Source organism: Ascaphus truei, unplaced genomic scaffold (assembly GCF_040206685.1).
Source record: "Ascaphus truei isolate aAscTru1 unplaced genomic scaffold, aAscTru1.hap1 HAP1_SCAFFOLD_282, whole genome shotgun sequence".
Classification (NCBI taxonomy): domain Eukaryota; kingdom Metazoa; phylum Chordata; class Amphibia; order Anura; family Ascaphidae; genus Ascaphus; species Ascaphus truei.
In genome coordinates this window covers 106390-126546 of record NW_027455772.1, presented here as the reverse complement: position 1 = coordinate 126546, position 20157 = coordinate 106390, and the positions used below count along the sequence as shown (strand labels likewise).

General features: G+C 42.1%; 49 non-coding genes across 49 annotated transcripts; all 49 read right to left on the bottom strand.

Annotated features, from left to right (window-relative positions):
- Positions 1-57: 57 nt before the first annotated feature.
- LOC142481864 (5S ribosomal RNA) lies at positions 58-176 on the bottom strand. The gene has a single exon (XR_012796120.1). It is a non-coding gene; the product is annotated as a 5S ribosomal RNA (ribosomal RNA).
- Positions 177-462: 286 nt separating this feature from the next.
- Positions 463-581, bottom strand: LOC142482258 (5S ribosomal RNA). The gene has a single exon (XR_012796500.1). It is a non-coding gene; the product is annotated as a 5S ribosomal RNA (ribosomal RNA).
- Positions 582-867: 286 nt separating this feature from the next.
- On the bottom strand, positions 868-986 carry LOC142482247 (5S ribosomal RNA). The gene has a single exon (XR_012796489.1). It is a non-coding gene; the product is annotated as a 5S ribosomal RNA (ribosomal RNA).
- Positions 987-1272: 286 nt separating this feature from the next.
- LOC142482236 (5S ribosomal RNA) lies at positions 1273-1391 on the bottom strand. The gene has a single exon (XR_012796478.1). It is a non-coding gene; the product is annotated as a 5S ribosomal RNA (ribosomal RNA).
- Positions 1392-1677: 286 nt separating this feature from the next.
- Positions 1678-1796, bottom strand: LOC142481863 (5S ribosomal RNA). The gene has a single exon (XR_012796119.1). It is a non-coding gene; the product is annotated as a 5S ribosomal RNA (ribosomal RNA).
- Positions 1797-2082: 286 nt separating this feature from the next.
- LOC142482224 (5S ribosomal RNA) lies at positions 2083-2201 on the bottom strand. Its single transcript, XR_012796467.1, has one exon. It is a non-coding gene; the product is annotated as a 5S ribosomal RNA (ribosomal RNA).
- Positions 2202-2487: 286 nt separating this feature from the next.
- Positions 2488-2606, bottom strand: LOC142481862 (5S ribosomal RNA). Its single transcript, XR_012796118.1, has one exon. It is a non-coding gene; the product is annotated as a 5S ribosomal RNA (ribosomal RNA).
- Positions 2607-2892: 286 nt separating this feature from the next.
- On the bottom strand, positions 2893-3011 carry LOC142481861 (5S ribosomal RNA). Its single transcript, XR_012796117.1, has one exon. It is a non-coding gene; the product is annotated as a 5S ribosomal RNA (ribosomal RNA).
- A 286-nt stretch (positions 3012-3297) lies between these two features.
- Positions 3298-3416, bottom strand: LOC142482211 (5S ribosomal RNA). Its single transcript, XR_012796456.1, has one exon. It is a non-coding gene; the product is annotated as a 5S ribosomal RNA (ribosomal RNA).
- A 286-nt stretch (positions 3417-3702) lies between these two features.
- LOC142481860 (5S ribosomal RNA) lies at positions 3703-3821 on the bottom strand. The gene has a single exon (XR_012796116.1). It is a non-coding gene; the product is annotated as a 5S ribosomal RNA (ribosomal RNA).
- A 286-nt stretch (positions 3822-4107) lies between these two features.
- On the bottom strand, positions 4108-4226 carry LOC142481859 (5S ribosomal RNA). Its single transcript, XR_012796115.1, has one exon. It is a non-coding gene; the product is annotated as a 5S ribosomal RNA (ribosomal RNA).
- A 286-nt stretch (positions 4227-4512) lies between these two features.
- LOC142482200 (5S ribosomal RNA) lies at positions 4513-4631 on the bottom strand. The gene has a single exon (XR_012796445.1). It is a non-coding gene; the product is annotated as a 5S ribosomal RNA (ribosomal RNA).
- Positions 4632-4917: 286 nt separating this feature from the next.
- Positions 4918-5036, bottom strand: LOC142481858 (5S ribosomal RNA). Its single transcript, XR_012796114.1, has one exon. It is a non-coding gene; the product is annotated as a 5S ribosomal RNA (ribosomal RNA).
- A 286-nt stretch (positions 5037-5322) lies between these two features.
- On the bottom strand, positions 5323-5441 carry LOC142481857 (5S ribosomal RNA). The gene has a single exon (XR_012796113.1). It is a non-coding gene; the product is annotated as a 5S ribosomal RNA (ribosomal RNA).
- A 286-nt stretch (positions 5442-5727) lies between these two features.
- LOC142482188 (5S ribosomal RNA) lies at positions 5728-5846 on the bottom strand. The gene has a single exon (XR_012796434.1). It is a non-coding gene; the product is annotated as a 5S ribosomal RNA (ribosomal RNA).
- Positions 5847-6132: 286 nt separating this feature from the next.
- LOC142481856 (5S ribosomal RNA) lies at positions 6133-6251 on the bottom strand. The gene has a single exon (XR_012796112.1). It is a non-coding gene; the product is annotated as a 5S ribosomal RNA (ribosomal RNA).
- A 286-nt stretch (positions 6252-6537) lies between these two features.
- On the bottom strand, positions 6538-6656 carry LOC142481854 (5S ribosomal RNA). The gene has a single exon (XR_012796110.1). It is a non-coding gene; the product is annotated as a 5S ribosomal RNA (ribosomal RNA).
- Positions 6657-6942: 286 nt separating this feature from the next.
- Positions 6943-7061, bottom strand: LOC142482928 (5S ribosomal RNA). Its single transcript, XR_012797126.1, has one exon. It is a non-coding gene; the product is annotated as a 5S ribosomal RNA (ribosomal RNA).
- Positions 7062-7347: 286 nt separating this feature from the next.
- Positions 7348-7466, bottom strand: LOC142481853 (5S ribosomal RNA). Its single transcript, XR_012796109.1, has one exon. It is a non-coding gene; the product is annotated as a 5S ribosomal RNA (ribosomal RNA).
- Positions 7467-8142: 676 nt separating this feature from the next.
- Positions 8143-8261, bottom strand: LOC142482700 (5S ribosomal RNA). The gene has a single exon (XR_012796906.1). It is a non-coding gene; the product is annotated as a 5S ribosomal RNA (ribosomal RNA).
- A 286-nt stretch (positions 8262-8547) lies between these two features.
- Positions 8548-8666, bottom strand: LOC142481852 (5S ribosomal RNA). Its single transcript, XR_012796108.1, has one exon. It is a non-coding gene; the product is annotated as a 5S ribosomal RNA (ribosomal RNA).
- Positions 8667-8952: 286 nt separating this feature from the next.
- Positions 8953-9071, bottom strand: LOC142482699 (5S ribosomal RNA). The gene has a single exon (XR_012796905.1). It is a non-coding gene; the product is annotated as a 5S ribosomal RNA (ribosomal RNA).
- A 286-nt stretch (positions 9072-9357) lies between these two features.
- On the bottom strand, positions 9358-9476 carry LOC142482177 (5S ribosomal RNA). The gene has a single exon (XR_012796423.1). It is a non-coding gene; the product is annotated as a 5S ribosomal RNA (ribosomal RNA).
- Positions 9477-9762: 286 nt separating this feature from the next.
- On the bottom strand, positions 9763-9881 carry LOC142481851 (5S ribosomal RNA). The gene has a single exon (XR_012796107.1). It is a non-coding gene; the product is annotated as a 5S ribosomal RNA (ribosomal RNA).
- Positions 9882-10167: 286 nt separating this feature from the next.
- On the bottom strand, positions 10168-10286 carry LOC142482164 (5S ribosomal RNA). Its single transcript, XR_012796410.1, has one exon. It is a non-coding gene; the product is annotated as a 5S ribosomal RNA (ribosomal RNA).
- Positions 10287-10572: 286 nt separating this feature from the next.
- Positions 10573-10691, bottom strand: LOC142481850 (5S ribosomal RNA). The gene has a single exon (XR_012796106.1). It is a non-coding gene; the product is annotated as a 5S ribosomal RNA (ribosomal RNA).
- Positions 10692-10977: 286 nt separating this feature from the next.
- LOC142482698 (5S ribosomal RNA) lies at positions 10978-11096 on the bottom strand. The gene has a single exon (XR_012796904.1). It is a non-coding gene; the product is annotated as a 5S ribosomal RNA (ribosomal RNA).
- A 286-nt stretch (positions 11097-11382) lies between these two features.
- Positions 11383-11501, bottom strand: LOC142482152 (5S ribosomal RNA). Its single transcript, XR_012796399.1, has one exon. It is a non-coding gene; the product is annotated as a 5S ribosomal RNA (ribosomal RNA).
- Positions 11502-11787: 286 nt separating this feature from the next.
- On the bottom strand, positions 11788-11906 carry LOC142481849 (5S ribosomal RNA). The gene has a single exon (XR_012796105.1). It is a non-coding gene; the product is annotated as a 5S ribosomal RNA (ribosomal RNA).
- Positions 11907-12192: 286 nt separating this feature from the next.
- LOC142482141 (5S ribosomal RNA) lies at positions 12193-12311 on the bottom strand. Its single transcript, XR_012796388.1, has one exon. It is a non-coding gene; the product is annotated as a 5S ribosomal RNA (ribosomal RNA).
- A 286-nt stretch (positions 12312-12597) lies between these two features.
- Positions 12598-12716, bottom strand: LOC142481848 (5S ribosomal RNA). Its single transcript, XR_012796104.1, has one exon. It is a non-coding gene; the product is annotated as a 5S ribosomal RNA (ribosomal RNA).
- A 286-nt stretch (positions 12717-13002) lies between these two features.
- Positions 13003-13121, bottom strand: LOC142482319 (5S ribosomal RNA). The gene has a single exon (XR_012796560.1). It is a non-coding gene; the product is annotated as a 5S ribosomal RNA (ribosomal RNA).
- A 286-nt stretch (positions 13122-13407) lies between these two features.
- LOC142481847 (5S ribosomal RNA) lies at positions 13408-13526 on the bottom strand. The gene has a single exon (XR_012796103.1). It is a non-coding gene; the product is annotated as a 5S ribosomal RNA (ribosomal RNA).
- Positions 13527-13812: 286 nt separating this feature from the next.
- On the bottom strand, positions 13813-13931 carry LOC142482697 (5S ribosomal RNA). Its single transcript, XR_012796903.1, has one exon. It is a non-coding gene; the product is annotated as a 5S ribosomal RNA (ribosomal RNA).
- A 286-nt stretch (positions 13932-14217) lies between these two features.
- LOC142482130 (5S ribosomal RNA) lies at positions 14218-14336 on the bottom strand. The gene has a single exon (XR_012796377.1). It is a non-coding gene; the product is annotated as a 5S ribosomal RNA (ribosomal RNA).
- Positions 14337-14622: 286 nt separating this feature from the next.
- Positions 14623-14741, bottom strand: LOC142481846 (5S ribosomal RNA). The gene has a single exon (XR_012796102.1). It is a non-coding gene; the product is annotated as a 5S ribosomal RNA (ribosomal RNA).
- Positions 14742-15027: 286 nt separating this feature from the next.
- Positions 15028-15146, bottom strand: LOC142482119 (5S ribosomal RNA). The gene has a single exon (XR_012796366.1). It is a non-coding gene; the product is annotated as a 5S ribosomal RNA (ribosomal RNA).
- Positions 15147-15432: 286 nt separating this feature from the next.
- LOC142481845 (5S ribosomal RNA) lies at positions 15433-15551 on the bottom strand. Its single transcript, XR_012796101.1, has one exon. It is a non-coding gene; the product is annotated as a 5S ribosomal RNA (ribosomal RNA).
- A 286-nt stretch (positions 15552-15837) lies between these two features.
- Positions 15838-15956, bottom strand: LOC142482696 (5S ribosomal RNA). Its single transcript, XR_012796902.1, has one exon. It is a non-coding gene; the product is annotated as a 5S ribosomal RNA (ribosomal RNA).
- A 286-nt stretch (positions 15957-16242) lies between these two features.
- On the bottom strand, positions 16243-16361 carry LOC142482108 (5S ribosomal RNA). Its single transcript, XR_012796355.1, has one exon. It is a non-coding gene; the product is annotated as a 5S ribosomal RNA (ribosomal RNA).
- A 286-nt stretch (positions 16362-16647) lies between these two features.
- LOC142482097 (5S ribosomal RNA) lies at positions 16648-16766 on the bottom strand. Its single transcript, XR_012796344.1, has one exon. It is a non-coding gene; the product is annotated as a 5S ribosomal RNA (ribosomal RNA).
- Positions 16767-17052: 286 nt separating this feature from the next.
- Positions 17053-17171, bottom strand: LOC142482085 (5S ribosomal RNA). Its single transcript, XR_012796333.1, has one exon. It is a non-coding gene; the product is annotated as a 5S ribosomal RNA (ribosomal RNA).
- Positions 17172-17457: 286 nt separating this feature from the next.
- On the bottom strand, positions 17458-17576 carry LOC142482074 (5S ribosomal RNA). Its single transcript, XR_012796322.1, has one exon. It is a non-coding gene; the product is annotated as a 5S ribosomal RNA (ribosomal RNA).
- Positions 17577-17862: 286 nt separating this feature from the next.
- On the bottom strand, positions 17863-17981 carry LOC142482062 (5S ribosomal RNA). Its single transcript, XR_012796311.1, has one exon. It is a non-coding gene; the product is annotated as a 5S ribosomal RNA (ribosomal RNA).
- Positions 17982-18267: 286 nt separating this feature from the next.
- LOC142482050 (5S ribosomal RNA) lies at positions 18268-18386 on the bottom strand. The gene has a single exon (XR_012796299.1). It is a non-coding gene; the product is annotated as a 5S ribosomal RNA (ribosomal RNA).
- Positions 18387-18672: 286 nt separating this feature from the next.
- Positions 18673-18791, bottom strand: LOC142482038 (5S ribosomal RNA). The gene has a single exon (XR_012796288.1). It is a non-coding gene; the product is annotated as a 5S ribosomal RNA (ribosomal RNA).
- Positions 18792-19077: 286 nt separating this feature from the next.
- Positions 19078-19196, bottom strand: LOC142481843 (5S ribosomal RNA). The gene has a single exon (XR_012796099.1). It is a non-coding gene; the product is annotated as a 5S ribosomal RNA (ribosomal RNA).
- Positions 19197-19482: 286 nt separating this feature from the next.
- LOC142482027 (5S ribosomal RNA) lies at positions 19483-19601 on the bottom strand. Its single transcript, XR_012796277.1, has one exon. It is a non-coding gene; the product is annotated as a 5S ribosomal RNA (ribosomal RNA).
- Positions 19602-19887: 286 nt separating this feature from the next.
- LOC142481842 (5S ribosomal RNA) lies at positions 19888-20006 on the bottom strand. Its single transcript, XR_012796098.1, has one exon. It is a non-coding gene; the product is annotated as a 5S ribosomal RNA (ribosomal RNA).
- Between the last annotated feature and the right edge of the window lie 151 nt (positions 20007-20157).

Sequence of the window (20157 nt, the reverse complement as noted above, 5' to 3'; positions counted from 1 at the left end):
TTCATTTGCTGCGAGGAATGCCATGTATATTTTCATTAGGGAAGCGAAAAATAAAAACCCCTACAGCACCTGGTATTCCCAGGCAGTCTCCCAACCCAGTACTAATCAAGCCTCACCCTGCTTAGCTTCCGAGATCTGACGGGATCGGGCGCTGTCAAGGTAGTATGGCCGTAGGTGGAGATTGCTGTCTCATGATATCCTCTCATTCTTAAATCCATGAGCCTATATCTTGCTCCATGCATACACAGAGACTGAGAAAATGACAGGTGCACTCAAATGTACTATAGACGGAATTCTTGATGTCAGAATTCTATTTTGGAAGGTTGCATTGTGTTGAACTTTCAGAGGAAAAAACGATATATTTCTTTGCCACTGCGGGAAAAAAGTAGTAAAAAATGAAACATTTTCATTTGCTGCAAGGAATGCCATGTATATTTTCATTAGGGAAGCAAAAAATAAAAACACCCACAGCACCTGGTATTCCCAGGCAGTCTCCCAACCCAGTACTAATCAAGCCTCACCCTGCTTAGCTTCCGAGATCTGACGGGATCGGGCGCTTTCAAGGTAGTATGGCCGTAGGTGGAGATTGCTGTCTCATGATATCCTCTCATTCTTAAATCCATGAGCCTATATCTTGCTCCATGCATACACAGAGACTGAGAAAATGACAGGTGCACTCAAATGTACTATAGACGGAATTCTTGATGTCAGAATTCTATTTTGGAAGGTTGCATTGTGTTGAACTTTCTGAGGAAAAAACGATATATTTCTTTGCCACTGCGGGAAAAAAGTAGTAAAAAATGAAACATTTTCATTTGCTGCAAGGAATGCCATGTATATTTTCATTAGGGAAGCAAAAAATAAAAACACCCACAGCACCTGGTATTCCCAGGCAGTCTCCCAACCCAGTACTAATCAAGCCTCACCCTGCTTAGCTTCCGAGATCTGACGGGATCGGGCGCTTTCAAGGTAGTATGGCCGTAGGTGGAGATTGCTGTCTCATGATATCCTCTCATTCTTAAATTCATGAGCCTATATCTTGCTCCATGCATACACAGAGACTGAGAAAATGACAGGTGCACTCAAATGTACTATAGACGGAATTCTTGATGTCAGAATTCTATTTTGGAAGGTTGCATTGTGTTGAACTTTCAGAGGAAAAAACGATATATTTCTTTGCCACTGCGGGAAAAAAGTAGTAAAAAATGAAACATTTTCATTTGCTGCAAGGAATGCCATGTATATTTTCATTAGGGAAGCAAAAAATAATAACACCCACAGCACCTGGTATTCCCAGGCAGTCTCCCAACCCAGTACTAATCAAGCCTCACCCTGCTTAGCTTCCGAGATCTGACGGGATCGGGCGCTTTCAAGGTAGTATGGCCGTAGGTGGAGATTGCTGTCTCATGATATCCTCTCATTCTTAAATCCATGAGCCTATATCTTGCTCCATGCATACACAGAGACTGAGAAAATGACAGGTGCACTCAAATGTACTATAGACGGAATTCTTGATGTCAGAATTCTATTTTGGAAGGTTGCATTGTGTTGAACTTTCAGAGGAAAAAACGATATATTTCTTTGCCACTGCGGGAAAAAAGTAGCAAGAAATGAAACATTTTCATTTGCTGCGAGGAATGCCATGTATATTTTCATTAGGGAAGCGAAAAATAAAAACCCCTACAGCACCTGGTATTCCCAGGCAGTCTCCCAACCCAGTACTAATCAAGCCTCACCCTGCTTAGCTTCCGAGATCTGACGGGATCGGGCGCTGTCAAGGTAGTATGGCCGTAGGTGGAGATTGCTGTCTCATGATATCCTCTCATTCTTAAATCCATGAGCCTATATCTTGCTCCATGCATACACAGAGACTGAGAAAATGACAGGTGCACTCAAATGTACTATAGACGGAATTCTTGATGTCAGAATTCTATTTTGGAAGGTTGCATTGTGTTGAACTTTCAGAGGAAAAAACGATATATTTCTTTGCCACTGCGGGAAAAAAGTAGTAAAAAATGAAACATTTTCATTTGCTGCAAGGAATGCCATGTATATTTTCATTAGGGAAGCAAAAAATAAAAACACCCACAGCACCTGGTATTCCCAGGCAGTCTCCCAACCCAGTACTAATCAAGCCTCACCCTGCTTAGCTTCCGAGATCTGACGGGATCGGGCGCTTTCAAGGTAGTATGGCCGTAGGTGGAGATTGCTGTCTCATGATATCCTCTCATTCTTAAATCCATGAGCCTATATCTTGCTCCATGCATACACAGAGACTGAGAAAATGACAGGTGCACTCAAATGTACTATAGACGGAATTCTTGATGTCAGAATTCTATTTTGGAAGGTTGCATTGTGTTGAACTTTCAGAGGAAAAAACGATATATTTCTTTGCCACTGCGGGAAAAAAGTAGCAAGAAATGAAACATTTTCATTTGCTGCGAGGAATGCCATGTATATTTTCATTAGGGAAGCGAAAAATAAAAACCCCTACAGCACCTGGTATTCCCAGGCAGTCTCCCAACCCAGTACTAATCAAGCCTCACCCTGCTTAGCTTCCGAGATCTGACGGGATCGGGCGCTGTCAAGGTAGTATGGCCGTAGGTGGAGATTGCTGTCTCATGATATCCTCTCATTCTTAAATCCATGAGCCTATATCTTGCTCCATGCATACACAGAGACTGAGAAAATGACAGGTGCACTCAAATGTACTATAGACGGAATTCTTGATGTCAGAATTCTATTTTGGAAGGTTGCATTGTGTTGAACTTTCAGAGGAAAAAACGATAGATTTCTTTGCCACTGCGGGAAAAAAGTAGTAAAAAATGAAACATTTTCATTTGCTGCGAGGAATGCCATGTATATTTTCATTAGGGAAGCGAAAAATAAAAACCCCTACAGCACCTGGTATTCCCAGGCAGTCTCCCAACCCAGTACTAATCAAGCCTCACCCTGCTTAGCTTCCGAGATCTGACGGGATCGGGCGCTGTCAAGGTAGTATGGCCGTAGGTGGAGATTGCTGTCTCATGATATCCTCTCATTCTTAAATCCATGAGCCTATATTTTGCTCCATGCATACACAGAGACTGAGAAAATGACAGGTGCACTCAAATGTACTATAGACGGAATTCTTGATGTCAGAATTCTATTTTGGAAGGTTGCATTGTGTTGAACTTTCAGAGGAAAAAACGATATATTTCTTTGCCACTGCGGGAAAAAAGTAGTAAAAAATGAAACATTTTCATTTGCTGCAAGGAATGCCATGTATATTTTCATTAGGGAAGCAAAAAATAAAAACACCCACAGCACCTGGTATTCCCAGGCAGTCTCCCAACCCAGTACTAATCAAGCCTCACCCTGCTTAGCTTCCGAGATCTGACGGGATCGGGCGCTTTCAAGGTAGTATGGCCGTAGGTGGAGATTGCTGTCTCATGATATCCTCTCATTCTTAAATCCATGAGCCTATATCTTGCTCCATGCATACACAGAGACTGAGAAAATGACAGGTGCACTCAAATGTACTATAGACGGAATTCTTGATGTCAGAATTCTATTTTGGAAGGTTGCATTGTGTTGAACTTTCAGAGGAAAAAACGATATATTTCTTTGCCACTGCGGGAAAAAAGTAGCAAGAAATGAAACATTTTCATTTGCTGCGAGGAATGCCATGTATATTTTCATTAGGGAAGCGAAAAATAAAAACCCCTACAGCACCTGGTATTCCCAGGCAGTCTCCCAACCCAGTACTAATCAAGCCTCACCCTGCTTAGCTTCCGAGATCTGACGGGATCGGGCGCTGTCAAGGTAGTATGGCCGTAGGTGGAGATTGCTGTCTCATGATATCCTCTCATTCTTAAATCCATGAGCCTATATCTTGCTCCATGCATACACAGAGACTGAGAAAATGACAGGTGCACTCAAATGTACTATAGACGGAATTCTTGATGTCAGAATTCTATTTTGGAAGGTTGCATTGTGTTGAACTTTCAGAGGAAAAAACGATAGATTTCTTTGCCACTGCGGGAAAAAAGTAGTAAAAAATGAAACATTTTCATTTGCTGCGAGGAATGCCATGTATATTTTCATTAGGGAAGCGAAAAATAAAAACCCCTACAGCACCTGGTATTCCCAGGCAGTCTCCCAACCCAGTACTAATCAAGCCTCACCCTGCTTAGCTTCCGAGATCTGACGGGATCGGGCGCTGTCAAGGTAGTATGGCCGTAGGTGGAGATTGCTGTCTCATGATATCCTCTCATTCTTAAATCCATGAGCCTATATCTTGCTCCATGCATACACAGAGACTGAGAAAATGACAGGTGCACTCAAATGTACTATAGACGGAATTCTTGATGTCAGAATTCTATTTTGGAAGGTTGCATTGTGTTGAACTTTCAGAGGAAAAAACGATATATTTCTTTGCCACTGCGGGAAAAAAGTAGTAAAAAATGAAACATTTTCATTTGCTGCAAGGAATGCCATGTATATTTTCATTAGGGAAGCAAAAAATAAAAACACCCACAGCACCTGGTATTCCCAGGCAGTCTCCCAACCCAGTACTAATCAAGCCTCACCCTGCTTAGCTTCCGAGATCTGACGGGATCGGGCGCTTTCAAGGTAGTATGGCCGTAGGTGGAGATTGCTGTCTCATGATATCCTCTCATTCTTAAATCCATGAGCCTATATCTTGCTCCATGCATACACAGAGACTGAGAAAATGACAGGTGCACTCAAATGTACTATAGACGGAATTCTTGATGTCAGAATTCTATTTTGGAAGGTTGCATTGTGTTGAACTTTCAGAGGAAAAAACGATATATTTCTTTGCCACTGCGGGAAAAAAGTAGCAAGAAATGAAACATTTTCATTTGCTGCGAGGAATGCCATGTATATTTTCATTAGGGAAGCGAAAAATAAAAACCCCTACAGCACCTGGTATTCCCAGGCAGTCTCCCAACCCAGTACTAATCAAGCCTCACCCTGCTTAGCTTCCGAGATCTGACGGGATCGGGCGCTGTCAAGGTAGTATGGCCGTAGGTGGAGATTGCTGTCTCATGATATCCTCTCATTCTTAAATCCATGAGCCTATATCTTGCTCCATGCATACACAGAGACTGAGAAAATGACAGGTGCACTCAAATGTACTATAGACGGAATTCTTGATGTCAGAATTCTATTTTGGAAGGTTGCATTGTGTTGAACTTTCAGAGGAAAAAACGATAGATTTCTTTGCCACTGCGGGAAAAAAGTAGTAAAAAATGAAACATTTTCATTTGCTGCGAGGAATGCCATGTATATTTTCATTAGGGAAGCGAAAAATAAAAACCCCTACAGCACCTGGTATTCCCAGGCAGTCTCCCAACCCAGTACTAATCAAGCCTCACCCTGCTTAGCTTCCGAGATCTGACGGGATCGGGCGCTGTCAAGGTAGTATGGCCGTAGGTGGAGATTGCTGTCTCATGATATCCTCTCATTCTTAAATCCATGAGCCTATATCTTGCTCCATGCATACACAGAGACTGAGAAAATGACAGGTGCACTCAAATGTACTATAGACGGAATTCTTGATGTCAGAATTCTATTTTGGAAGGTTGCATTGTGTTGAACTTTCAGAGGAAAAAACGATATATTTCTTTGCCACTGCGGGAAAAAAGTAGTAAAAAATGAAACATTTTCATTTGCTGCAAGGAATGCCATGTATATTTTCATTAGGGAAGCAAAAAATAAAAACACCCACAGCACCTGGTATTCCCAGGCAGTCTCCCAACCCAGTACTAATCAAGCCTCACCCTGCTTAGCTTCCGAGATCTGACGGGATCGGGCGCTTTCAAGGTAGTATGGCCGTAGGTGGAGATTGCTGTCTCATGATATCCTCTCATTCTTAAATCCATGAGCCTATATCTTGCTCCATGCATACACAGAGACTGAGAAAATGACAGGTGCACTCAAATGTACTATAGACGGAATTCTTGATGTCAGAATTCTATTTTGGAAGGTTGCATTGTGTTGAACTTTCAGAGGAAAAAACGATATATTTCTTTGCCACTGCGGGAAAAAAGTAGCAAGAAATGAAACATTTTCATTTGCTGCGAGGAATGCCATGTATATTTTCATTAGGGAAGCGAAAAATAAAAACCCCTACAGCACCTGGTATTCCCAGGCAGTCTCCCAACCCAGTACTAATCAAGCCTCACCCTGCTTAGCTTCCGAGATCTGACGGGATCGGGCGCTGTCAAGGTAGTATGGCCGTAGGTGGAGATTGCTGTCTCATGATATCCTCTCATTCTTAAATCCATGAGCCTATATCTTGCTCCATGCATACACAGAGACTGAGAAAATGACAGGTGCACTCAAATGTACTATAGACGGAATTCTTGATGTCAGAATTCTATTTTGGAAGGTTGCATTGTGTTGAACTTTCAGAGGAAAAAACGATAGATTTCTTTGCCACTGCGGGAAAAAAGTAGTAAAAAATGAAACATTTTCATTTGCTGCGAGGAATGCCATGTATATTTTCATTAGGGAAGCGAAAAATAAAAACCCCTACAGCACCTGGTATTCCCAGGCAGTCTCCCAACCCAGTACTAATCAAGCCTCACCCTGCTTAGCTTCCGAGATCTGACGGGATCGGGCGCTGTCAAGGTAGTATGGCCGTAGGTGGAGATTGCTGTCTCATGATATCCTCTCATTCTTAAATCCATGAGCCTATATCTTGCTCCATGCATACACAGAGACTGAGAAAATGACAGGTGCACTCAAATGTACTATAGACGGAATTCTTGATGTCAGAATTCTATTTTGGAAGGTTGCATTGTGTTGAACTTTCAGAGGAAAAAACGATATATTTCTTTGCCACTGCGGGAAAAAAGTAGTAAAAAATGAAACATTTTCATTTGCTGCAAGGAATGCCATGTATATTTTCATTAGGGAAGCAAAAAATAAAAACACCCACAGCACCTGGTATTCCCAGGCAGTCTCCCAACCCAGTACTAATCAAGCCTCACCCTGCTTAGCTTCCGAGATCTGACGGGATCGGGCGCTTTCAAGGTAGTTTGGCCGTAGGTGGAGATTGCTGTCTCATGATATCCTCTCATTCTTAAATCCATGAGCCTATATCTTGCTCCATGCATACACAGAGACTGAGAAAATGACAGGTGCACTCAAATGTACTATAGACGGAATTCTTGATGTCAGAATTCTATTTTGGAAGGTTGCATTGTGTTGAACTTTCAGAGGAAAAAACGATATATTTCTTTGCCACTGCGGGAAAAAAGTAGCAAGAAATGAAACATTTTCATTTGCTGCGAGGAATGCCATGTATATTTTCATTAGGGAAGCGAAAAATAAAAACCCCTACAGCACCTGGTATTCCCAGGCAGTCTCCCAACCCAGTACTAATCAAGCCTCACCCTGCTTAGCTTCCGAGATCTGACGGGATCGGGCGCTGTCAAGGTAGTATGGCCGTAGGTGGAGATTGCTGTCTCATGATATCCTCTCATTCTTAAATCCATGAGCCTATATCTTGCTCCATGCATACACAGAGACTGAGAAAATGACAGGTGCACTCAAATGTACTATAGACGGAATTCTTGATGTCAGAATTCTATTTTGGAAGGTTGCATTGTGTTGAACTTTCAGAGGAAAAAACGATATATTTCTTTGCCACTGCGGGAAAAAAGTAGTAAAAAATTTCAGAGGTGCCTATATTCAACCTCCTCCTGTTTGGATTTGAACTCACTATCTCTTCCAAGTATCAGCTTGAACACTGCACACCCCAACTCTGTGAGCCACAAGCTCACCATATAACATGCTGAGTGTTCTGAGGCCTGTATGATATATTTCTAAATGACATGGGAGGCATAAGTGTATTATTGTGACCGTTAAAAAAATACATTCTTGAAGAATTACCTTAAATGGAGAAATTAAATCAGAGACTGAGAAAATGACAGGTGCACTCAAATATACTATAGACGGAATTCTTGATGTCAGAATTCTATTTTGGAAGGTTGCATTGTGTTGAACTTTCAGAGGAAAAAACAATATATTTCTTTGCCACTCCGGGAAAAAAGTAGCAAGAAATGAAACATTTTCATTTGCTGCGAGGAATGCCATGTATATTTTCATTAGGGAAGCGAAAAATAAAAACCCCTACAGCACCTGGTATTCCCAGGCAGTCTCCCAACCCAGTACTAATCAAGCCTCACCCTGCTTAGCTTCCGAGATCTGACGGGATCGGGCGCTTTCAAGGTAGTATGGCCGTAGGTGGAGATTGCTGTCTCATGATATCCTCTCATTCTTAAATCCATGAGCCTATATCTTGCTCCATGCATACACAGAGACTGAGAAAATGACAGGTGCACTCAAATGTACTATAGACGGAATTCTTGATGTCAGAATTCTATTTTGGAAGGTTGCATTGTGTTGAACTTTCTGAGGAAAAAACGATATATTTCTTTGCCACTGCGGGAAAAAAGTAGTAAAAAATGAAACATTTTCATTTGCTGCAAGGAATGCCATGTATATTTTCATTAGGGAACCAAAAAATAAAAACCCCTACAGCACCTGGTATTCCCAGGCAGTCTCCCAACCCAGTACTAATCAAGCCTCACCCTGCTTAGCTTCCGAGATCTGACGGGATCGGGCGCTGTCAAGGTAGTATGGCCGTAGGTGGAGATTGCTGTCTCATGATATCCTCTCATTCTTAAATCCATGAGCCTATATCTTGCTCCATGCATACACAGAGACTGAGAAAATGACAGGTGCACTCAAATGTACTATAGACGGAATTCTTGATGTCAGAATTCTATTTTGGAAGGTTGCATTGTGTTGAACTTTCAGAGGAAAAAACGATAGATTTCTTTGCCACTGCGGGAAAAAAGTAGCAAGAAATGAAACATTTTCATTTGCTGCGAGGAATGCCATGTATATTTTCATTAGGGAAGCGAAAAATAAAAACCCCTACAGCACCTGGTATTCCCAGGCAGTCTCCCAACCCAGTACTAATCAAGCCTCACCCTGCTTAGCTTCCGAGATCTGACGGGATCGGGCGCTTTCAAGGTAGTATGGCCGTAGGTGGAGATTGCTGTCTCATGATATCCTCTCATTCTTAAATCCATGAGCCTATATCTTGCTCCATGCATACACAGAGACTGAGAAAATGACAGGTGCACTCAAATGTACTATAGACGGAATTCTTGATGTCAGAATTCTATTTTGGAAGGTTGCATTGTGTTGAACTTTCTGAGGAAAAAACGATATATTTCTTTGCCACTGCGGGAAAAAAGTAGTAAAAAATGAAACATTTTCATTTGCTGCAAGGAATGCCATGTATATTTTCATTAGGGAAGCAAAAAATAAAAACACCCACAGCACCTGGTATTCCCAGGCAGTCTCCCAACCCAGTACTAATCAAGCCTCACCCTGCTTAGCTTCCGAGATCTGACGGGATCGGGCGCTTTCAAGGTAGTATGGCCGTAGGTGGAGATTGCTGTCTCATGATATCCTCTCATTCTTAAATCCATGAGCCTATATCTTGCTCCATGCATACACAGAGACTGAGAAAATGACAGGTGCACTCAAATGTACTATAGACGGAATTCTTGATGTCAGAATTCTATTTTGGAAGGTTGCATTGTGTTGAACTTTCAGAGGAAAAAACGATATATTTCTTTGCCACTGCGGGAAAAAAGTAGCAAGAAATGAAACATTTTCATTTGCTGCGAGGAATGCCATGTATATTTTCATTAGGGAAGCGAAAAATAAAAACCCCTACAGCACCTGGTATTCCCAGGCAGTCTCCCAACCCAGTACTAATCAAGCCTCACCCTGCTTAGCTTCCGAGATCTGACGGGATCGGGCGCTGTCAAGGTAGTATGGCCGTAGGTGGAGGTTGCTGTCTCATGATATCCTCTCATTCTTAAATCCATGAGCCTATATCTTGCTCCATGCATACACAGAGACTGAGAAAATGACAGGTGCACTCAAATGTACTATAGACGGAATTCTTGATGTCAGAATTCTATTTTGGAAGGTTGCATTGTGTTGAACTTTCTGAGGAAAAAACGATATATTTCTTTGCCACTGCGGGAAAAAAGTAGTAAAAAATGAAACATTTTCATTTGCTGCAAGGAATGCCATGTATATTTTCATTAGGGAAGCAAAAAATAAAAACACCCACAGCACCTGGTATTCCCAGGCAGTCTCCCAACCCAGTACTAATCAAGCCTCACCCTGCTTAGCTTCCGAGATCTGACGGGATCGGGCGCTTTCAAGGTAGTATGGCCGTAGGTGGAGATTGCTGTCTCATGATATCCTCTCATTCTTAAATCCATGAGCCTATATCTTGCTCCATGCATACACAGAGACTGAGAAAATGACAGGTGCACTCAAATGTACTATAGACGGAATTCTTGATGTCAGAATTCTATTTTGGAAGGTTGCATTGTGTTGAACTTTCAGAGGAAAAAACGATATATTTCTTTGCCACTGCGGGAAAAAAGTAGCAAGAAATGAAACATTTTCATTTGCTGCGAGGAATGCCATGTATATTTTCATTAGGGAAGCGAAAAATAAAAACCCCTACAGCACCTGGTATTCCCAGGCAGTCTCCCAACCCAGTACTAATCAAGCCTCACCCTGCTTAGCTTCCGAGATCTGACGGGATCGGGCGCTGTCAAGGTAGTATGGCCGTAGGTGGAGATTGCTGTCTCATGATATCCTCTCATTCTTAAATCCATGAGCCTATATCTTGCTCCATGCATACACAGAGACTGAGAAAATGACAGGTGCACTCAAATGTACTATAGACGGAATTCTTGATGTCAGAATTCTATTTTGGAAGGTTGCATTGTGTTGAACTTTCAGAGGAAAAAACGATAGATTTCTTTGCCACTGCGGGAAAAAAGTAGCAAGAAATGAAACATTTTCATTTGCTGCGAGGAATGCCATGTATATTTTCATTAGGGAAGCGAAAAATAAAAACCCCTACAGCACCTGGTATTCCCAGGCAGTCTCCCAACCCAGTACTAATCAAGCCTCACCCTGCTTAGCTTCCGAGATCTGACGGGATCGGGCGCTTTCAAGGTAGTATGGCCGTAGGTGGAGATTGCTGTCTCATGATATCCTCTCATTCTTAAATCCATGAGCCTATATCTTGCTCCATGCATACACAGAGACTGAGAAAATGACAGGTGCACTCAAATGTACTATAGACGGAATTCTTGATGTCAGAATTCTATTTTGGAAGGTTGCATTGTGTTGAACTTTCTGAGGAAAAAACGATATATTTCTTTGCCACTGCGGGAAAAAAGTAGTAAAAAATGAAACATTTTCATTTGCTGCAAGGAATGCCATGTATATTTTCATTAGGGAAGCAAAAAATAAAAACACCCACAGCACCTGGTATTCCCAGGCAGTCTCCCAACCCAGTACTAATCAAGCCTCACCCTGCTTAGCTTCCGAGATCTGACGGGATCGGGCGCTTTCAAGGTAGTATGGCCGTAGGTGGAGATTGCTGTCTCATGATATCCTCTCATTCTTAAATCCATGAGCCTATATCTTGCTCCATGCATACACAGAGACTGAGAAAATGACAGGTGCACTCAAATGTACTATAGACGGAATTCTTGATGTCAGAATTCTATTTTGGAAGGTTGCATTGTGTTGAACTTTCAGAGGAAAAAACGATATATTTCTTTGCCACTGCGGGAAAAAAGTAGCAAGAAATGAAACATTTTCATTTGCTGCGAGGAATGCCATGTATATTTTCATTAGGGAAGCGAAAAATAAAAACCCCTACAGCACCTGGTATTCCCAGGCAGTCTCCCAACCCAGTACTAATCAAGCCTCACCCTGCTTAGCTTCCGAGATCTGACGGGATCGGGCGCTGTCAAGGTAGTATGGCCGTAGGTGGAGGTTGCTGTCTCATGATATCCTCTCATTCTTAAATCCATGAGCCTATATCTTGCTCCATGCATACACAGAGACTGAGAAAATGACAGGTGCACTCAAATGTACTATAGACGGAATTCTTGATGTCAGAATTCTATTTTGGAAGGTTGCATTGTGTTGAACTTTCTGAGGAAAAAACGATATATTTCTTTGCCACTGCGGGAAAAAAGTAGTAAAAAATGAAACATTTTCATTTGCTGCAAGGAATGCCATGTATATTTTCATTAGGGAAGCAAAAAATAAAAACACCCACAGCACCTGGTATTCCCAGGCAGTCTCCCAACCCAGTACTAATCAAGCCTCACCCTGCTTAGCTTCCGAGATCTGACGGGATCGGGCGCTTTCAAGGTAGTATGGCCGTAGGTGGAGATTGCTGTCTCATGATATCCTCTCATTCTTAAATCCATGAGCCTATATCTTGCTCCATGCATACACAGAGACTGAGAAAATGACAGGTGCACTCAAATGTACTATAGACGGAATTCTTGATGTCAGAATTCTATTTTGGAAGGTTGCATTGTGTTGAACTTTCAGAGGAAAAAACGATATATTTCTTTGCCACTGCGGGAAAAAAGTAGCAAGAAATGAAACATTTTCATTTGCTGCGAGGAATGCCATGTATATTTTCATTAGGGAAGCGAAAAATAAAAACCCCTACAGCACCTGGTATTCCCAGGCAGTCTCCCAACCCAGTACTAATCAAGCCTCACCCTGCTTAGCTTCCGAGATCTGACGGGATCGGGCGCTGTCAAGGTAGTATGGCCGTAGGTGGAGATTGCTGTCTCATGATATCCTCTCATTCTTAAATCCATGAGCCTATATCTTGCTCCATGCATACACAGAGACTGAGAAAATGACAGGTGCACTCAAATGTACTATAGACGGAATTCTTGATGTCAGAATTCTATTTTGGAAGGTTGCATTGTGTTGAACTTTCAGAGGAAAAAACGATAGATTTCTTTGCCACTGCGGGAAAAAAGTAGCAAGAAATGAAACATTTTCATTTGCTGCGAGGAATGCCATGTATATTTTCATTAGGGAAGCGAAAAATAAAAACCCCTACAGCACCTGGTATTCCCAGGCAGTCTCCCAACCCAGTACTAATCAAGCCTCACCCTGCTTAGCTTCCGAGATCTGACGGGATCGGGCGCTTTCAAGGTAGTATAGCTGTAGGTGGAGATTGCTGTCTCATGATATCCTCTCATTCTTAAATCCATGAGCCTATATCTTGCTCCATGCATACACAGAGACTGAGAAAATGACAGGTGCACTCAAATGTACTATAGACGGAATTCTTGATGTCAGAATTCTATTTTGGAAGGTTGCATTGTGTTGAACTTTCTGAGGAAAAAACGATATATTTCTTTGCCACTGCGGGAAAAAAGTAGTAAAAAATGAAACATTTTCATTTGCTGCAAGGAATGCCATGTATATTTTCATTAGGGAAGCAAAAAATAAAAACCCCTACAGCACCTGGTATTCCCAGGCAGTCTCCCAACCCAGTACTAATCAAGCCTCACCCTGCTTAGCTTCCGAGATCTGACGGGATCGGGCGCTGTCAAGGTAGTATGGCCGTAGGTGGAGATTGCTGTCTCATGATATCCTCTCATTCTTAAATCCATGAGCCTATATCTTGCTCCATGCATACACAGAGACTGAGAAAATGACAGGTGCACTCAAATGTACTATAGACGGAATTCTTGATGTCAGAATTCTATTTTGGAAGGTTGCATTGTGTTGAACTTTCAGAGGAAAAAACGATAGATTTCTTTGCCACTGCGGGAAAAAAGTAGCAAGAAATGAAACATTTTCATTTGCTGCGAGGAATGCCATGTATATTTTCATTAGGGAAGCGAAAAATAAAAACCCCTACAGCACCTGGTATTCCCAGGCAGTCTCCCAACCCAGTACTAATCAAGCCTCACCCTGCTTAGCTTCCGAGATCTGACGGGATCGGGCGCTTTCAAGGTAGTATGGCCGTAGGTGGAGATTGCTGTCTCATGATATCCTCTCATTCTTAAATCCATGAGCCTATATCTTGCTCCATGCATACACAGAGACTGAGAAAATGACAGGTGCACTCAAATGTACTATAGACGGAATTCTTGATGTCAGAATTCTATTTTGGAAGGTTGCATTGTGTTGAACTTTCTGAGGAAAAAACGATATATTTCTTTGCCACTGCGGGAAAAAAGTAGTAAAAAATGAAACATTTTCATTTGCTGCAAGGAATGCCATGTATATTTTCATTAGGGAAGCAAAAAATAAAAACACCCACAGCACCTGGTATTCCCAGGCAGTCTCCCAACCCAGTACTAATCAAGCCTCACCCTGCTTAGCTTCCGAGATCTGACGGGATCGGGCGCTTTCAAGGTAGTATGGCCGTAGGTGGAGATTGCTGTCTCATGATATCCTCTCATTCTTAAATCCATGAGCCTATATCTTGCTCCATGCATACACAGAGACTGAGAAAATGACAGGTGCACTCAAATGTACTATAGACGGAATTCTTGATGTCAGAATTCTATTTTGGAAGGTTGCATTGTGTTGAACTTTCAGAGGAAAAAACGATATATTTCTTTGCCACTGCGGGAAAAAAGTAGCAAGAAATGAAACATTTTCATTTGCTGCGAGGAATGCCATGTATATTTTCATTAGGGAAGCGAAAAATAAAAACCCCTACAGCACCTGGTATTCCCAGGCAGTCTCCCAACCCAGTACTAATCAAGCCTCACCCTGCTTAGCTTCCGAGATCTGACGGGATCGGGCGCTGTCAAGGTAGTATGGCCGTAGGTGGAGGTTGCTGTCTCATGATATCCTCTCATTCTTAAATCCATGAGCCTATATCTTGCTCCATGCATACACAGAGACTGAGAAAATGACAGGTGCACTCAAATGTACTATAGACGGAATTCTTGATGTCAGAATTCTATTTTGGAAGGTTGCATTGTGTTGAACTTTCTGAGGAAAAAACGATATATTTCTTTGCCACTGCGGGAAAAAAGTAGTAAAAAATGAAACATTTTCATTTGCTGCAAGGAATGCCATGTATATTTTCATTAGGGAAGCAAAAAATAAAAACACCCACAGCACCTGGTATTCCCAGGCAGTCTCCCAACCCAGTACTAATCAAGCCTCACCCTGCTTAGCTTCCGAGATCTGACGGGATCGGGCGCTTTCAAGGTAGTATGGCCGTAGGTGGAGATTGCTGTCTCATGATATCCTCTCATTCTTAAATCCATGAGCCTATATCTTGCTCCATGCATACACAGAGACTGAGAAAATGACAGGTGCACTCAAATGTACTATAGACGGAATTCTTGATGTCAGAATTCTATTTTGGAAGGTTGCATTGTGTTGAACTTTCAGAGGAAAAAACGATATATTTCTTTGCCACTGCGGGAAAAAAGTAGCAAGAAATGAAACATTTTCATTTGCTGCGAGGAATGCCATGTATATTTTCATTAGGGAAGCGAAAAATAAAAACCCCTACAGCACCTGGTATTCCCAGGCAGTCTCCCAACCCAGTACTAATCAAGCCTCACCCTGCTTAGCTTCCGAGATCTGACGGGATCGGGCGCTGTCAAGGTAGTATGGCCGTAGGTGGAGATTGCTGTCTCATGATATCCTCTCATTCTTAAATCCATGAGCCTATATCTTGCTCCATGCATACACAGAGACTGAGAAAATGACAGGTGCACTCAAATGTACTATAGACGGAATTCTTGATGTCAGAATTCTATTTTGGAAGGTTGCATTGTGTTGAACTTTCAGAGGAAAAAACGATAGATTTCTTTGCCACTGCGGGAAAAAAGTAGCAAGAAATGAAACATTTTCATTTGCTGCGAGGAATGCCATGTATATTTTCATTAGGGAAGCGAAAAATAAAAACCCCTACAGCACCTGGTATTCCCAGGCAGTCTCCCAACCCAGTACTAATCAAGCCTCACCCTGCTTAGCTTCCGAGATCTGACGGGATCGGGCGCTTTCAAGGTAGTATGGCCGTAGGTGGAGATTGCTGTCTCATGATATCCTCTCATTCTTAAATCCATGAGCCTATATCTTGCTCCATGCATACACAGAGACTGAGAAAATGACAGGTGCACTGAAATGTACTATAGACGGAATTCTTGATGTCAGAATTCTATTTTGGAAGGTTGCATTGTGTTGAACTTTCTGAGGAAAAAACGATATATTTCTTTGCCACTGCGGGAAAAAAGTAGTAAAAAATGAAACATTTTCATTTGCTGCAAGGAATGCCATGTATATTTTCATTAGGGAAGCAAAAAATAAAAACACCCACAGCACCTGGTATTCCCAGGCAGTCTCCCAACCCAGTACTAATCAAGCCTCACCCTGCTTAGCTTCCGAGATCTGACGGGATCGGGCGCTTTCAAGGTAGTATGGCCGTAGGTGGAGATTGCTGTCTCATGATATCCTCTCATTCTTAAATCCATGAGCCTATATCTTGCTCCATGCATACACAGAGACTGAGAAAATGACAGGTGCACTCAAATGTACTATAGACGGAATTCTTGATGTCAGAATTCTATTTTGGAAGGTTGCATTGTGTTGAACTTTCAGAGGAAAAAACGATATATTTCTTTGCCACTGCGGGAAAAAAGTAGCAAGAAATGAAACATTTTCATTTGCTGCGAGGAATGCCATGTATATTTTCATTAGGGAAGCAAAAAATAAAAACACCCACAGCACCTGGTATTCCCAGGCAGTCTCCCAACCCAGTACTAATCAAGCCTCACCCTGCTTAGCTTCCGAGATCTGACGGGATCGGGCGCTTTCAAGGTAGTATGGCCGTAGGTGGAGATTGCTGTCTCATGATATCCTCTCATTCTTAAATCCATGAGCCTATATCTTGCTCCATGCATACACAGAGACTGAGAAAATGACAGGTGCACTCAAATGTACTATAGACGGAATTCTTGATGTCAGAATTCTATTTTGGAAGGTTGCATTGTGTTGAACTTTCTGAGGAAAAAACGATATATTTCTTTGCCACTGCGGGAAAAAAGTAGTAAAAAATGAAACATTTTCATTTGCTGCAAGGAATGCCATGTATATTTTCATTAGGGAAGCAAAAAATAAAAACACCCACAGCACCTGGTATTCCCAGGCAGTCTCCCAACCCAGTACTAATCAAGCCTCACCCTGCTTAGCTTCCGAGATCTGACGGGATCGGGCGCTTTCAAGGTAGTATGGCCGTAGGTGGAGATTGCTGTCTCATGATATCCTCTCATTCTTAAATCCATGAGCCTATATCTTGCTCCATGCATACACAGAGACTGAGAAAATGACAGGTGCACTCAAATGTACTATAGACGGAATTCTTGATGTCAGAATTCTATTTTGGAAGGTTGCATTGTGTTGAACTTTCAGAGGAAAAAACGATATATTTCTTTGCCACTGCGGGAAAAAAGTAGCAAGAAATGAAACATTTTCATTTGCTGCGAGGAATGCCATGTATATTTTCATTAGGGAAGCAAAAAATAAAAACACCCACAGCACCTGGTATTCCCAGGCAGTCTCCCAACCCAGTACTAATCAAGCCTCACCCTGCTTAGCTTCCGAGATCTGACGGGATCGGGCGCTTTCAAGGTAGTATGGCCGTAGGTGGAGATTGCTGTCTCATGATATCCTCTCATTCTTAAATCCATGAGCCTATATCTTGCTCCATGCATACACAGAGACTGAGAAAATGACAGGTGCACTCAAATGTACTATAGACGGAATTCTTGATGTCAGAATTCTATTTTGGAAGGTTGCATTGTGTTGAACTTTCAGAGGAAAAAACGATAGATTTCTTTGCCACTGCGGGAAAAAAGTAGTAAAAAATGAAACATTTTCATTTGCTGCAAGGAATGCCATGTATATTTTCATTAGGGAAGCAAAAAATAAAAACACCCACAGCACCTGGTATTCCCAGGCAGTCTCCCAACCCAGTACTAATCAAGCCTCACCCTGCTTAGCTTCCGAGATCTGACGGGATCGGGCGCTTTCAAGGTAGTATGGCCGTAGGTGGAGATTGCTGTCTCATGATATCCTCTCATTCTTAAATCCATGAGCCTATATCTTGCTCCATGCATACACAGAGACTGAGAAAATGACAGGTGCACTCAAATGTACTATAGACGGAATTCTTGATGTCAGAATTCTATTTTGGAAGGTTGCATTGTGTTGAACTTTCTGAGGAAAAAACGATATATTTCTTTGCCACTGCGGGAAAAAAGTAGTAAAAAATGAAACATTTTCATTTGCTGCAAGGAATGCCATGTATATTTTCATTAGGGAAGCAAAAAATAAAAACACCCACAGCACCTGGTATTCCCAGGCAGTCTCCCAACCCAGTACTAATCAAGCCTCACCCTGCTTAGCTTCCGAGATCTGACGGGATCGGGCGCTTTCAAGGTAGTATGGCCGTAGGTGGAGATTGCTGTCTCATGATATCCTCTCATTCTTAAATCCATGAGCCTATATCTTGCTCCATGCATACACAGAGACTGAGAAAATGACAGGTGCACTCAAATGTACTATAGACGGAATTCTTGATGTCAGAATTCTATTTTGGAAGGTTGCATTGTGTTGAACTTTCAGAGGAAAAAACGATATATTTCTTTGCCACTGCGGGAAAAAAGTAGCAAGAAATGAAACATTTTCATTTGCTGCGAGGAATGCCATGTATATTTTCATTAGGGAAGCAAAAAATAAAAACACCCACAGCACCTGGTATTCCCAGGCAGTCTCCCAACCCAGTACTAATCAAGCCTCACCCTGCTTAGCTTCCGAGATCTGACGGGATCGGGCGCTTTCAAGGTAGTATGGCCGTAGGTGGAGATTGCTGTCTCATGATATCCTCTCATTCTTAAATCCATGAGCCTATATCTTGCTCCATGCATACACAGAGACTGAGAAAATGACAGGTGCACTCAAATGTACTATAGACGGAATTCTTGATGTCAGAATTCTATTTTGGAAGGTTGCATTGTGTTGAACTTTCAGAGGAAAAAACGATAGATTTCTTTGCCACTGCGGGAAAAAAGTAGCAAGAAATGAAACATTTTCATTTGCTGCGAGGAATGCCATGTATATTTTCATTAGGGAAGCGAAAAATAAAAACCCCTACAGCACCTGGTATTCCCAGGCAGTCTCCCAACCCAGTACTAATCAAGCCTCACCCTGCTTAGCTTCCGAGATCTGACGGGATCGGGCGCTGTCAAGGTAGTATGGCCGTAGGTGGAGGTTGCTGTCTCATGATATCCTCTCATTCTTAAATCCATGAGCCTATATCTTGCTCCATGCATACACAGAGACTGAGAAAATGACAGGTGCACTCAAATGTACTATAGACGGAATTCTTGATGTCAGAATTCTATTTTGGAAGGTTGCATTGTGTTGAACTTTCTGAGGAAAAAACGATATATTTCTTTGCCACTGCGGGAAAAAAGTAGTAAAAAATGAAACATTTTCATTTGCTGCAAGGAATGCCATGTATATTTTCATTAGGGAAGCAAAAAATAAAAACACCCACAGCACCTGGTATTCCCAGGCAGTCTCCCAACCCAGTACTAATCAAGCCTCACCCTGCTTAGCTTCCGAGATCTGACGGGATCGGGCGCTTTCAAGGTAGTATGGCCGTAGGTGGAGATTGCTGTCTCATGATATCCTCTCATTCTTAAATCCATGAGCCTATATCTTGCTCCATGCATACACAGAGACTGAGAAAATGACAGGTGCACTCAAATGTACTATAGACGGAATTCTTGATGTCAGAATTCTATTTTGGAAGGTTGCATTGTGTTGAACTTTCAGAGGAAAAAACGATATATTTCTTTGCCACTGCGGGAAAAAAGTAGCAAGAAATGAAACATTTTCATTTGCTGCGAGGAATGCCATGTATATTTTCATTAGGGAAGCGAAAAATAAAAACCCCTACAGCACCTGGTATTCCCAGGCAGTCTCCCAACCCAGTACTAATCAAGCCTCACCCTGCTTAGCTTCCGAGATCTGACGGGATCGGGCGCTGTCAAGGTAGTATGGCCGTAGGTGGAGATTGCTGTCTCATGATATCCTCTCATTCTTAAATCCATGAGCCTATATCTTGCTCCATGCATACACAGAGACTGAGAAAATGACAGGTGCACTCAAATGTACTATAGACGGAATTCTTGATGTCAGAATTCTATTTTGGAAGGTTGC